This window comes from Ascaphus truei, chromosome 6 (genome assembly GCF_040206685.1).
Source record: "Ascaphus truei isolate aAscTru1 chromosome 6, aAscTru1.hap1, whole genome shotgun sequence".
Lineage (NCBI taxonomy): Eukaryota > Metazoa > Chordata > Amphibia > Anura > Ascaphidae > Ascaphus > Ascaphus truei.
The window spans coordinates 131,703,579-131,717,938 of record NC_134488.1 but is presented as its reverse complement, the minus strand read 5'-3'; positions in this window follow the sequence as shown (position 1 = coordinate 131,717,938).

The window sequence follows — 14,360 nt, the reverse complement described above, 5'->3', positions numbered from 1 at the left end:
CCACGCTGGAATTCACCTATATGCATTATTCTGTGTGGTACAGGTACCGAAGTTATTATTAGTAGCAATAGTAAACGGCTATTAGCATACACTGTGTGCGTGTCTTATTATTGCGGTTCCTGTAAGAGGACCATCCCACTCCGGTGGGAACCCTTACAGGTGGAGGCGCTCTGTTCGACGAATCAGGTAACCCCAGGCTCCCAGTGGCGGAGGTTCAGGTCTTCTGTGAGCCTATCAGGTAACGCACCACACCCGGTAACACAAGTGTATTTCCCCACATGATTCCCACTAATCATTAGAGATGTGCGAATGTCTTCTATTTTACTTTGCAAACTGTGTAGGATTTTGTTTTCATTTTGCGTTAATAAGACATTTCTATGAAAGTTCACATTGCTCAGAACTTCACCAAAATCACAAATGTTTTCATATTTTGCCAATTTCACTTGAATTTTGCCACTTCTCACTAGAATATGGCAGTGAAAGGCAGGATATAAAAGACCCTGTGACCTGGGACATTGAACTTTAATACTTGGGGACTTTTTGTGCACGTTTTGTACAAAAAATAAACTGCAAATGATGCACAAATGTTACCTATATCTGTACTAACCAAGCTCATCTTCTGTGATTATCATCATTCCTACAGCATCTCCAAGTACAGCAAAGTCACCGTGTATTCATGTGCGTCCTGTTGGGGAACATGAGTTTGTCACTGCGTGGCCAGGGGGGACCTGCACAGAACAACTGGGGTTGTCATCTGTCTGTAACCAGAAATTGTGTTTGCACAATCAGTCACCCAAAATATAAACTATTTATCCTGATTTTTACCATCTAATCTGTAATGCAATCATGATAAATACACTGCAGACATGAACAGTTACTTTGTTATCAGCTCCTCCCAGATGCAACTTTCTTTCTCCAAATCTGTATAGCCCACTTGTATTTTATATTAATATTGTTTATATTGTTTGTATCAGTTCCAGTTTTGGGGTGCACGGTAAGAGAAGGAGGAACGGCCGGATACTTTGTTGAGCCTCGGGACCATGAACAGTCCTTTTGAGTCAGTTCTCGGGTGATAGGTGCTGCATGTGGTAGGGGTGAGGAGCTGGTTCAGGTAGCTGGGTAGCTTACCCATAAAGAATTTGAAGGCAAGACAGGAAAGGTGAACTTTGCGCCTAGACTCGAGTGATGACCAATCTAGTTCTTTGAGCATTTTGCAGTGATGTGTGTTGTAGTTGCATTGGAGAACAAAATGAAAAATTGAGTTGAAGAGGGTGTCAAGTTTGCTAAGGTGGGTTTGAGGTGCCGAGCCATATACTATGTCTCCATAGTCAATAATTGGCATTAGCATCTGCTGTGCGATACATTTTCTGACCAGGAGACTTAGGGAGGATTTGTTTCTGTAAAATACCCATAGTTTGGCATAGGTCTTGGTTGTCAGGGTATTAATGTGCATCCCGAATGTTAAGTGGGAGTCAAACCATATGCCCAGTTATTTAAAACTAGTAACAGGAGTTAGGGTGGTGTTAGTGTTGGTTGTAATCTGGAGCTCAGTCACTGGAAGCTTTACAAATTTAGTCTTGGTCCCAAATACCATTGTTACAGTCTTGTCAGTGTTTAAAAACAGCTTGTTTTGGGAAATCCAGTTTTCGAGTCTGAAAAAGTCAGACTGAAGTATGTGTTGAAGGTCAGAGAGGCTATGGCTGTGTGCATATGGGATTGTGTCATCTGCATACATATGTATTGAGGCTTCCTGACAAGCTGTGGGAAGATCATTGATGAACACTGAGAAGAGAAGGGGCCCCAGAACAGAGCCTTGCAGGACACCACAGGTGATAGCCAGGGGGTTAGAGTTAGAGCCAGAGATGGGTACATGTTGGAATCTACCTGATAGGTAGGACTGAAACCAGTTTAAAGCATGCTTCCCTATTCCAGAGCTCTGGAGTTTGTTGAGCAGGATAGCATGATCAACAGTATCAAAAGCCTTTGCAAAATCTAGGAATACTGCACCAGTGAGTTGACCCCGTTCCATTCCACACTGGATTCATTGCAAACTTTTAGCAGAGTAGTTACGATAGAATGTTTGGGGCGAAAGCCAGATTGGAATTGGCTAGGGAAATTTGTCTTGTTATAGTAATCGCTTAATTGGGAGTGGACACATTTTTCCATGACTTTGGATAGGATTGGGAGAAGGGAGATTGGTCTGTAGTTTGAGACAGTGTTTTTGTCCCCACTTTTGAAGATTGGGACAACTCTGGCAGCTTTCCAGGTCTTAGGGATATGGCCCGCAGACAGGATAGAGTTGACTATGGAAGCAATTGGTTTGGCAATTGCTGGGGCACCAAGGCTTAGGAACCTAGATTGTAGTAGGTCAGGTCCACATTGGTTGCTTAGTTTTAATTTGAGAAGCACTTGTGTAATCTCCTCTTCGGATACTGGGCCAAATTGAAAATTGTGGGCAATGTTGGGAGGGGGTGGGGCTATAGGGTTACTCCCAGGATGAGATTCAGGTTTGTGGTTTGGGTTGCGTTTTGCTAATAAGTTAGTAGCACACCCCACAAAGTAATCATTGAATGCATTTGCAATGTCGGTGGGGTTTGTCAGAGTAATATCGCCCTTAGTGATATTACTTGGCTGTTGATGGTTAGAAGGCTGGAATATGTTGTTGATAACCTTCCAGAAGTTAGCTGGGTTTGATGTGTTCTGGAGGAGATTGTCAGAGTAATATTGTGCTTTTGCGTGCCTTGTTTGCCTTGTGCACACGTTCCGCAGGCATCTGTAGTGATTGAGATCCTAGGTAGTGCCAGTTATTTTGTGGCTTTTCCACAAGGCATCCCTGAACTGGTAGAGTGCTATAAGGTCAGGTGTAACCCATGGAAGGTGGGCACCCCGTACCCTTATTCTGCGTAGTGGAGCATGGGTATCACAGAGTTTTAAGAACTCGGATTGGAAATAGTCGAGCGCAGAATCAGGGTCGGGAATTAAATCGATTCTGTGCCAAGGGCAATTGGTAAGGTCATCCAGAAACTGTTGTGGGTTAAAGTTTCTAAATGTTCTAGTGAGGAAAACTTTAGGGCTTGATTGGGGCGGTTTAATTTTCCTTACACAGTACACTATTGCATGGTCACTGAAAATGTCAGGAAGAATGCCAGAGGATTGGATTCTGCTGGGATTTGAGGAGAGAATCCAGTCAAGCAGGGAATGGTTGTGCGATTTCAGGTTTGTTCGTGTGGGTTGGGAAATGAGTTGCGATAGGTTAAGCGACTTGATTTGTGTGTGGATTTTGTGGTTTTTAGGGTCAAGCCAATTGAAGTTGAAATCCCCAAGAACTAGCAGCTCACTCTTCTCATTCTGAGAGGAAATGGAGCCAAGAAACTGGGTGATATCAGTCAGAGATTGTAGAGGGGCTTTAGGGGGGCGGTAGATGCCAGCAATCAGGACGGGCTTAGAGAAGGGGAGGCAGATTCTGCCAACTAGGATTTCAAAAGAGGTTGGTCTTGGGGGGCAGTTTACCAGTGTAAATTGTAAGGTGTCTGCAATATAAAATAACACCCCTCCTCCTCTCTTTGACCTATCTCTCCTAAAAATGGAGTATCCTAGAATGGTAATATGTGCATCAGGGGTTTTAGGGGTTAGCCATGTTTCTGTAAGAACGATGGCTTTTGGTTTATGCATAAGGCACCATGCCCTTAGTTCATAATAGCTGAAATTTTTTTCCCTGTAAGCATATCACACCAATGGGCGTTTCTGGACAAATTGCTTATACTGTAAAATAAACGTTCCATTGGTGGGATATGCTTACATTTCAAAAATACTTTGATAATAAATGTTTACCCCGAGGTCTGAGGGTATGTGCGCACATACACAAAGATAAAGAAATAGTTAACATTATCTATACCACTTAGATTGTAAGCTCTTTGGCCGGGTGTCCCTTTTCCCGATGTTGTCATTTATCACCGCACTTATCCCCATTGTTTGTATTGTATTTTCCTTGTATTGTAACTTTTTAAAGCACACAGTGTTGTAGAGAGATAGAATATATGAACTAATAATAATGATAATATGTTCTTGTATTGCACTGCTAGGGGAAATGCAGAGTAAGGGGGGTCTCCTGTTTCATTTTAAGAGAAAAGGGAACATGTCTTCTAAGTGTGACTCTGTGGGTATGAGTGTGGGGATGCAGAGATTATTGGGAATCACGAACCTATCCTATCACTTGTATCTCCAGTTGGGAGTTTGCAGCCAGTATGTGAGTGTAGAGATACAAAGCATGTGACACGTAATGCTGCGTGACATAAGAGATATCATCAATGTCCTGATCTGCAGTATAAACATGTTATGGTGTAATAAAGTACTGACAGTGTGCACCTCTAGGTAATAAATCCTCAGACACATACTGAACGGGGTTGTTCTTTAAACTGCAATAGTGCCAATCGTGACACTATTGCATGATAGGTACAATAAACCCCTTTGAAGTTTTATTTGTGTAGCCCTGGTTCCTAGCGAACACAGACCACTACCGTATACTGTATAACCTGTACGCTCACAGGGCCTAAGCCTCTGCCACGGAGAGCCTGGGGTATGCACAATATTTATAACTTGGTGCAGCGCCTCCACCTGCGACAGCTTCCGCCCGAGGGGAAGTGAGTCATCGCAGGAACTTATGTACATTAATACACACACACAGCAATACACCTTAACCAATATACTTTACTTGTAGCAACCATAAGCTTTATCAACAGGTATCCCTCCCTAGAGGAAACACTATTTTCAGCGTCCTACCGAACGCTCACTCTCCCCTTCCCTTCACCGGGTGGTCCCACCCCGTGTCCAGTTCCCTCTTGGAATAAGTCCGCCATCCTCACATGAGACAGTGAATGTATATGTATGTGCTGCGTAGCCACCGTGTCCTGAGTGAATGATGGTACCGTTGGTGCACTTGAAGTTTACCTGCCGGGCACTCGAGTACCCGGTCCTGCAACAGTCTTCACAAAGGATCAGTGTGGGCATAGATGACGTCACCCGTAGGTGTCCGGGGCGATCCCACCCAAACACGCAGCGACTTGGTAGCGGGCTGTGAGCCCAGACTTCCCGCCGACTTATAACTGTCCCGGTAGCACTCACGTAACCAATAAGGGAATCCAGAACCTGTCTATGGCCAGTCCCTAACTCCGCTTCACACTACTGGGGCTCAGGGCCTAACTGGGCCTGGGGCATGAGGCCTAGTTAGGGGGCGGACTGCCTCCCTACACCGAAGCTCCTTCTCCTTCCTCCTACAGCCAGCTCTGCCACAACGTGCGCGCCCCCACTTCCTTTTCCTCCCTTACTCGCACCTGATTGGTCATTGCACATCACGGGGACCCGCGGGGCTGCTGGGACCCGTAGTTCGCAAACCTCCCTCCTATCCGAGCTCTCCTCCTTCATGGGCTTTCCTCACTTTGTCCCCCGCATGCGCAACCTCCTCTTGGGCCAGTTCTGCGCCTGTGCTAACCTTAGCATGGCGGCTCCCTCTACGCGGAACCTCCGTTATCGGAGCGTTCCCTAGGTGCCGTCTCTCCCACCCCACAACAACCATGGTGGTAAAAACGGGTCCGGCTACATCTTCCCCCCTGTGGATTCCAACGCCCTCGCTTGGATGATACCTTTAAACTGGTACAACATTTAATAATGAAAAATGCATAACCACAACATTTTCTCTTCTAAATCAGATTGTACATTTCGCTAAACATCACAATCACTGATTTCACTCGGTTGCGAGCCCACTGCTGAGCCTCATAGTGGGGTGCCCCAATCTGATCATAGGCCATCCTCATGGGAGGTTGCCCGTTCCTTTGACTTCGCCTTAACTGTTGCTCTGTTACTCCCTTGGGGGAGTGACTATCTTGGTCTTGAATCTCAAGTTCTTCCCTTGAGGGGGTTACAGTCTCTAAATTATCATGACTTGGTACAAAGCACGGGCTCAGCGGGTCTAGTGACGAATATTCCGAAGCCACCCCATGGGGCGAGTGCTCCTCGAGCTCTTTACCCGTAGCTCCGCCAGGAGGTGCTCTCTGTTGAGGGCCCCTTTGAGAGGTTCCCTCTTGGGGATCTTCCTGAAATACTGAGTTCCCTGGCTCGTCATCTTTCAATGTCACCTCCCCATCCAACGAGGATGCAGGCCACTCCACATCCCCCTCCTCCACTCGGGGAATAGGGAGCAAATGATTTCAGTGCCATGTCTTCACCCGACCCTCTGAGTCCTTAATGCGGTAGACCGGAAGGCCGGGCATTTGCGAGGCCACCTCATACACTCCCTCCATTGATCAGCCAATTTATGTTTTCCCAGTACTCCCAGGTTACGGAGGAGCACGGCGTCACCTGGTTTAATGTCTCTGTGTTTAACCTTATGATCGTACCGCCGTTTATTCCTGGCGTTCAGCTTTTCAGTAGATTTCTCGGCTTGCAGTTAGGCCCGTTGCAGATTCTCTTGCAATCGCTGTACATATCGAAAATGAGTAGTATTATGCACCCCATCTGTGGAGACTCTCAACAGTATATCCACAGGCAGTCGAGCTTCTCGGCCAAACATGAGAAACATGAGTCGAGCTTCTCGGCCAAACAGGAGAGAACCCCGTGGAATCGTGTCGCGTGCAATTGTAGGCATGCACTAGTGTTTCCACATGACGACTCCATTCAGTCTTTTCTACCCCAGTTAACATGCCTAACATGTCCAGTAACGTGCGGTTGAATCGTTCCAACAGTGCATCCCCTTCGGGGTGATATGGGGTAGTTCGGGATTTAGCGATATGCAAGATTTTCAGCAGTTCTTTTATTAAGTTGCTTTCAAAGTCTCTTCCTTGATCGGAATGTAGTCGTTGAGGAAGCCCATAATGCATAAAGTACTTTTCCCAGAGCACCTTGGCCACCGTAATGGCTTTTTGATCTTTTGTTGGGAAGGCCTGGGCGTATCTAGTGTAATGATCCGTGATGACCAGCACATTGCCTATGCCACGGCTATCGGGTTCAATGCATAGGAAGTCCATACACACTAAGTCCATAGGCCCAGTGCTTTTAAGTGGCCCATTGGGGCGGCCCTGGTGGGCAATGTCTTCCGCTGAATACACCGCACACACCGTCGACAGTGATGCTCTACTGCTTCTCTCATTTTTTGGCCAGAAAAAACGATCTCTCACTAGTCCGAAGGTCTTGTCAACCCCGAAATGACCACGTTTATCGTGTAGAGCCCTCAGTACCAAGTACTGTAATCATTTTGGCAGTACTAATTGTCTCCTATTCAGGTGGTTATGTACTCTACAACTCTGTATAGTAAATTGTCTCGTATTTTGAATTTGTCGGCTTCCCGCATCTGTATACCTCCTACATCACTCTGAGCCTGTCTGAGGATCGGATACTTCGGGGGCTCTTTGGGTTCTGGACACAACAAGGCATCCACCTTCAAGGGGTGAGACTTCCCAGTGTTGAGCTGTTGTATCTCCAGGTCCACGGTCACTATGCCATCGATTGTGTAGTCGTCATTGCTTAGGCCTCTTACTTTGTTATGCCCTGCCGATTTCAGAGTCCGCTTCTGGAGGTGTGGATCATAGAATCCTCGATATATGATGGTTACTTGAGATCCCGTGTGTCCAGTAGTGCGGAGGAGTAGATACCGTACACTAGCACCCGGATCAGCGCTACCGATCCCATGCGGTTACACTCCTCTTGTCCGTCGCCACTTTGGGTGGGAACAGGGGCTTCTGGGCTGGCCGCATAAACACCGCATATCATGGCCTGGGGTGTGAACTTCTTGGGTAACGGGCTCCGGTGGCGAGACTCCCCCATCCGACAATCGTAGGAGATATGTCCCTTTTTCCCGCATTTGTAGCAGGACATATCTCTGGGTGGGGTACGGCGGTCATACGGAGGCGAGGTTTCATGCTCTTTGACTTGCTGTAAGAGTTTGATAAACGAGGGGGGGGTTCTCGAGTGAGGTTATCGCGAATCATGTTGGCAATAGGGTGAGTAGGACTGGACCCCCGTAGGTATTGTTTGCGGAGATATTCGTCCATCTGTGAGGCGGTCACATATTTATGATGCAGCGGGGGTCCTAGGGAGATTTGCACGCGGTGGATATAGGCAGACAAATCTTCTCCCTCCTTTTGATTGATGGCGCAGTATTTGGCCCACAAGGCCTCATCATCCTCGGTCGCGCTATAGGCCTCGACGAGGAACTCGATCATCATACGAGAGGTCAGGTCGGGGTACTGCTCTCGGTGAATGCTGATCAAAGTGGACGCCGGGGGTCTCAAGCACTCCATGAGCCGTTGGCGTTTCACCACGTCTGTACAAGACCATTCTTCCATTACTCCCCTAGTGTGCTCCTTCCAAGGATCTATCCCATCCTCTCCCGTGGGCACAGGTAGAGTCCCCGAGAAGGCCTTTAATTTCCGGTAGCTTTGGGAATGCGTGGCTAGGGTAAGTGCTTCTACTAATGGCGGTAAGCTTGAGGGGGTGGTTAACTGGTCTATCTTGTCATTGAGTTTCTGCAGCATGTCACTCTGCACCCCCGCTTCTTCGGATGCGCTAGATCCGGGATAGCTAACTTCTGACTGACCGCTACCCGCCTCGCTCGCGGGGTAGTGAGCAAAGGGGAGTGTAGGGTCGTCGTCACCTAGTTCCCCCACAGGGGGCTCCCAAAGTGGGTAGACCAAGGGGCTGCCACCGGATGGAGATTCTGGGAGCGGCAGATATTGAGGGACTGCAGGCTCGAGGACTACTAGATCTCGCCGGCAATCTACTAGTAAGGTGTTCCACTTAGCATCTTGATCTATGAGCACATCTACCAGGCGGGCTTTGGCAAAACCCGGTAGTTGTCGTAGGGCAGTTTGCAATGTCTCTAAAGGTAGGGCCATGGGTACTCGGGTCACAGCCACTGCGCGACGGGCGGGCGTGCACATTTGCCGCGCCCAGTCGCGTATTTCCTGATGTGAGGGAAGGGCCATGGTGGCGGGATTTTTGGCTCGAGAGGCACCCTAGGTCTAAGCTCTCAGCAGCGCCTCCAAATGTAGCCCTGGTTCCTAGCAAACACAGACCACTAACGTATGCTGTATAACCTGTAGGCTCACAGGGCCTAAGCCTCTGCCACGGAGAGCCTGGGGTACGCACAATACTTATAACTTGGTGCAGCGCCTCCACCTGCGACATCTTCCGCCCGAGGGGAAGTGGGTCTTCGCAGGAACTTATGTACATTAATACACACACACAGCAATATACCTTAACCAATATACTTTACTTGTAGCAACCATAAGCTTTATTAACAGGTGTCCCTCCCTAGAGGAGACACTATTCTCAGCATCCTGCCGAACGCTCACTCTCCCCTTCTCTTCACCGGGTAATCCCACCCCGTGTCCAGTTCCCTCTTGGAATAAGTCCCCCACCCTCACGTGAGACAGTGAATGTATATGTATGTGACTGCGCAGCCACCGTGTCCTGAGTGAATGATGGTACCGTTGGTGCACTTGAAGTTTACCTGCCGGGCACTCCAGTACCCGGTCCTGCAACAGTCTTCACAAAGGATCAGTGTGGGCGTAGATGACGTCACCCGTAGGTGTCCGGGGCTATCCCACCCAGACACGCTGCGACTTGGTAGCGGGGCCTGATCCCAGACCTCCCACTGACTTAGAACTGTCCTGGTAGTGATCGTGTAACAGTAAGGGAATCCGGAACCTGTCTATGGCCAGTCCCTAGCTCAGCTTCACACTACTGGGACTCAGGGCCTAACTGGGCCTGGGGCATGCGGCCTAGGTAGGGGCGGACTGCCTCCCTACACTGGAGCTCCTTCTCCTTCCTCCTACAGCTCGCTCTGACACAACGTGCGCCCCATCACTTCCTTTTCCTCCCTTCCTCGTACCTGATTGGCCCGCGAGCGTCACGGAGCCCCGCGGGGCTGCTGGGACCCGTAGTTCCCTCACTCCCCTCCTTCGCAGGCTTTTGCTCCCCTTGTCTGCGCATGCGCAACCTTCTACCAGGCCAGTTCTGCGCCGGCGCTAACCTAAACATGATGGCTCCCTCTTCGCGGAACCTCTGTTAACGGAGCGTTTCCTAGGTGCAGCATCTCCCACCCCACAACAACAACTGGTGGAAAAGGGGTGTCCCGGCTACATTTGTATTCAACCAAACAATGCTGCATATGGCCCTTCCTCAGAGAGTATTACATTGAATGTTTCTGCATCACCCAACATGAGAGATTAAGTTCTGCAGATATAAAGGTTTCAGTCTTTAATGCTTTTCACATGAAAAACAGTAAAAACAAAAGCAATCCCTGGCGCTTGTACCTGACAGCAATCATTCAGTGGATACACACGATAATGAATAAAAGTCCACAACAAATGTCCAAAAGTATGTTCCAAATAGTGTGCTCCCAGTCCTGTATCCTGCTTGCTGTGTGTCTTTTTCCTAATGCATAATATACAGAAAGAGAAAGGGACACGCCATAGTGCAGTATGCCAAAGTCCCAAAATGGTGCCCTGCAGAGCTGAATAAATTCCTAGTTACATGATAAACTTGTGATGTATTCAGCTGATAGAATCTGTGCTTGTGTCAAACGTCTTCCCCTGGTGCTTCACCAACCCCATGTGCTGCAGCTCCCTGGAATCCGTTGTTGCACTCCCACACTAAGCACCACATCAGTTCCCCAATGTATCTCTGCTTAAAGTGAAACACTATTGCCGTCCGCAGCGTGTCCAAAGCAGAGCCCCAGTTCTGTGCTGTGTGCTCACCGCCGAGATTGCGCTCGCGTGCCAGGCGCGCGCCCCGATGACGTCACTGTAAGGCTTACTCCACACTCCTCAACCGGCAACATGCTTGGGGAGGAGCTGATTATTCTTTATCCAGGTCATTAGTGGGTATATTAATTTATAGGTTATTATCCCCTCTGCACTTATTCATTTGTTGGCACGAACACTGTTTGTTTATTCATTTGGTGCACTTATTATAGGTCTAGCGCTTTTTCATTTAGGTTTTTAGTTAGGTTTGTGTAGCCAGGTCCCCCTCTGCTCCCCCCCACCCCCCATTACCACCGCTCTCCGGGGCAGAAACGAGTGCTACCAGAGCTAAGCGGGGACCCGCTGACACTGCTGGAAGGTAGCGTGGCCGAGCAGGGAGCGCTCCGGTGCTCCCGGCAGCTTCCGTGCAGGGCGCGCCATCTTGCGCGAGTTCGCGCATGTGCAGTGGGAGCTTGGGCAGCCGGATCAGTTGCGCATGCGCGAGGACAAGCGCGCGAACCCTAGCCTACCAGGGAAGGCTCTTGTACGGGACTACGAGTCCCATGAGCCTTAGGGGACCCCACGTGATGCCAGGGAGCCAATAGGGCTGTAGGATCTCCCTGCAGAAGGGATTTAGATACATTTCGCGCGCTGGAGAAGCACGTTAGTCAGGACCAGGAAGAGCTAGGGGAAGGAGGTGAGTGCAGGGGTCTGTGACCCACTGCATTAGGCCAGCAGCCCCCTAGGCCCCAGTTAGGTCCTGAGCCCCTTATAGTTTGTGGTACTGCAGGGACAGGCCCTAGGTTAGGGACCTGGCCCCATTAGTACCAGTGTCAGTTAGGGACACAGCAGCCGCTGCGCTCCCCAAGAAAAGGTTTGGGCTCAAGCCTATGCCCCAAAGAGACAAAGACTATCTCCAGGGTGGGATCGCCCCTGGCGGACCTCGTGCGAGGAAAGGCAGGACACCGCAGATGGGATCACCAAGCGGCGGATCCTTTTTGAAGCAGCTTGCAGGCCCGAGTGCAGAAGCACTCGGCAGGTACCTTCATAAGTGCACCAACGTATCACCATATATATTTACACATAGTGGCAGCGCTGACCACGGGACAAAGGGGTTAGACTGTGGACACGGTGTGGGGGTACACGGTGGTGAGTGCAAGGTACATTCCCAGTGGAGTGAATGACATTTGGGACTATGGCACATGGTGTGGAGTTACCCCCTAGGGGGAGTAGTATTATAAGTACACAGTAATGGTTACTGATAAGTATGTAAAGTGTATGATTAAACTGGTTAAATACATCTCCGTGTATGTACGTATTATAGATGTGGGTCCTGTGTAGGCAACCTTCTACATTCCTAAAACCCTACACAGGTGCAGGCACTGCAAACCAGATCGATCCAGAGGACTCGCCCCAGGTTCCCAGCAAGCGGAGGCTCAGGCCTCTTGTGAACCTACAGGTATACGCACCACACCTGGTAACACATAGGTTCCCACTCACATACACTATATCTGTGATTGGGGTAGAGGGAATACCCGTTACATTTGTATATAACTTTAATGCTTTTAGCTGAAATCCTTATAACGCAGAGAAGTGCCACAAGAATAAAAGGATCTTCTTTCTATCGTCTCCCAGCTACAAAACTGGGGCAAAACCAGTGCAAAAAATAGCACCAGATTAACACAGAAAATAAATTCATCTGAGAGTCAGAGTTTTATTTTGGATAAATCGGGTGCAGTTATTTCCCGCTGCTCTTGCCCCAGTATTGCCACTGTAACACTGCCCTTTCTGATCACCATTTGCTGAGGAATGTGACTTAGCTTTCAGCCAAACATCTCTTAATCCCCTTTATTCCTCTAGGGCACTGTGGTCTAAATTCAATAATGATCAATAAATAAAAAATTGGGAATATCAGTGTTTAACGCCAAGTTTATTTATCGACCTATTCACTAATTCTGTATCACCAGGGGTGAAGCAGTGAGAATTAAATTTTACTGTTGCAATATACCGGCGATATTTTTTAGCACTGTGTATGCAAATGAGCAGTAAATAAGTTCAAATGCGTTACCAATTCACCACAAATTGAAATTTGTTGTATTATATATTAAAAACTTCATATATTTGATGTAGGCCATATGCAAATAAAATGAAGAAAACAGAAACACACTTTGCCTGGCATCTTTAGTGCACCAAAGTTTAAAAACACAACTTCAGAGAAGCCTTATTAATATTATTATTATTTGTGCCTCTTTGTCTCTTTCATTGTTTTAACAAATTGTACACGTGTTTAAACTAAAGAGTGTATAATCCCACAGTGGGAGGCCCAGTATGTGCAGTACTAGTGGAGTTATGTTTCAGTATGTTGAGGTAGAGGGGGGAATTAAGGGATGACCATGCAGTGTGCAGTAATCATGTAATAAATTAACAAAGTTACAGAGATAACACTGTCTCTCCTTACTACATTCGGATTACACTATAGAATGTATTTATTTATAATTTCATGTTACTGTAATAAACATTTTGCCTCCAACAGCATGTGGAATGGAGCAGCCATTCAGTCCAAAGAACACCCTCATTTCACAGTATAATATCTGATGGTGGTAACTTGTTTATATATTACTGTAACTTCTGCAACGTTCCGGGTTTATATACTTGGTATTCTAGTTATCTGATACAGGGATTATACAGGTAGTCAGATTATATAAAGTGATTATACATGTAGTGACGTTATATATAGTGATTATACAGGTAGTCAAATTATATACAGTGATTATTCATATAGTCAAGTTATATACAGTGATTATACATGTTGTCAGATTATATATAGTGATTATACATGTAGTCAGATTATTTATAATGATTAATTTACATGTAGTCAGATTATATACAGTGATTATACTGTACATGTAGTCAGATTATATACTGTACAATGATTATACATGTACAGTAGTCAATTTATATACAGTGATTATACATGTAGTCAAATTATATACAGCGATTATACATGTACTCAAATTATATACAGCGATTATACATGTACAGTAGTCAAATTATATATAGGCAATGCTCGGTTATCCAACGGAATCCGTTCTGGAAGAAGCGTTGGATAGTGAAACCGTTGTAAAGTGAGTCACATGTTAATCGGTGGCAGTGAGCGTTGGATAACGCATTCAGGCATCGAAAGGGTTGCATTGTAAAGCATTGGATATGCCATTGATTGTCAAGTGAAACGTTGGATAACAAGGACTACCTATACAGTGATTATACATGTATTCAAATTATATACAGTGATTATACATTTAGTCAAATTATATACAGTGATTATACAAGTAGTCAAATTATATACAGTGATTATACAAGTAGACAAATTATATACAGTGATTATACATATAGTCAAGTTATAAACAGTGATTATACATGTACAGTAGGCAAGTTATATATAGTGATTAAACATGTAATTAAGTTATATATAGTGATTATACATCTAATTAAGTTATATACAGTGATTATTCATTTAGTCAAGTTATATACAGTGATTATACATGTACTCAAATCATACACAGCGACTATACATGTTGTTTAAGTAATAATCCCCTCAGAGCAGGGCATTACTGGCCAGTAATG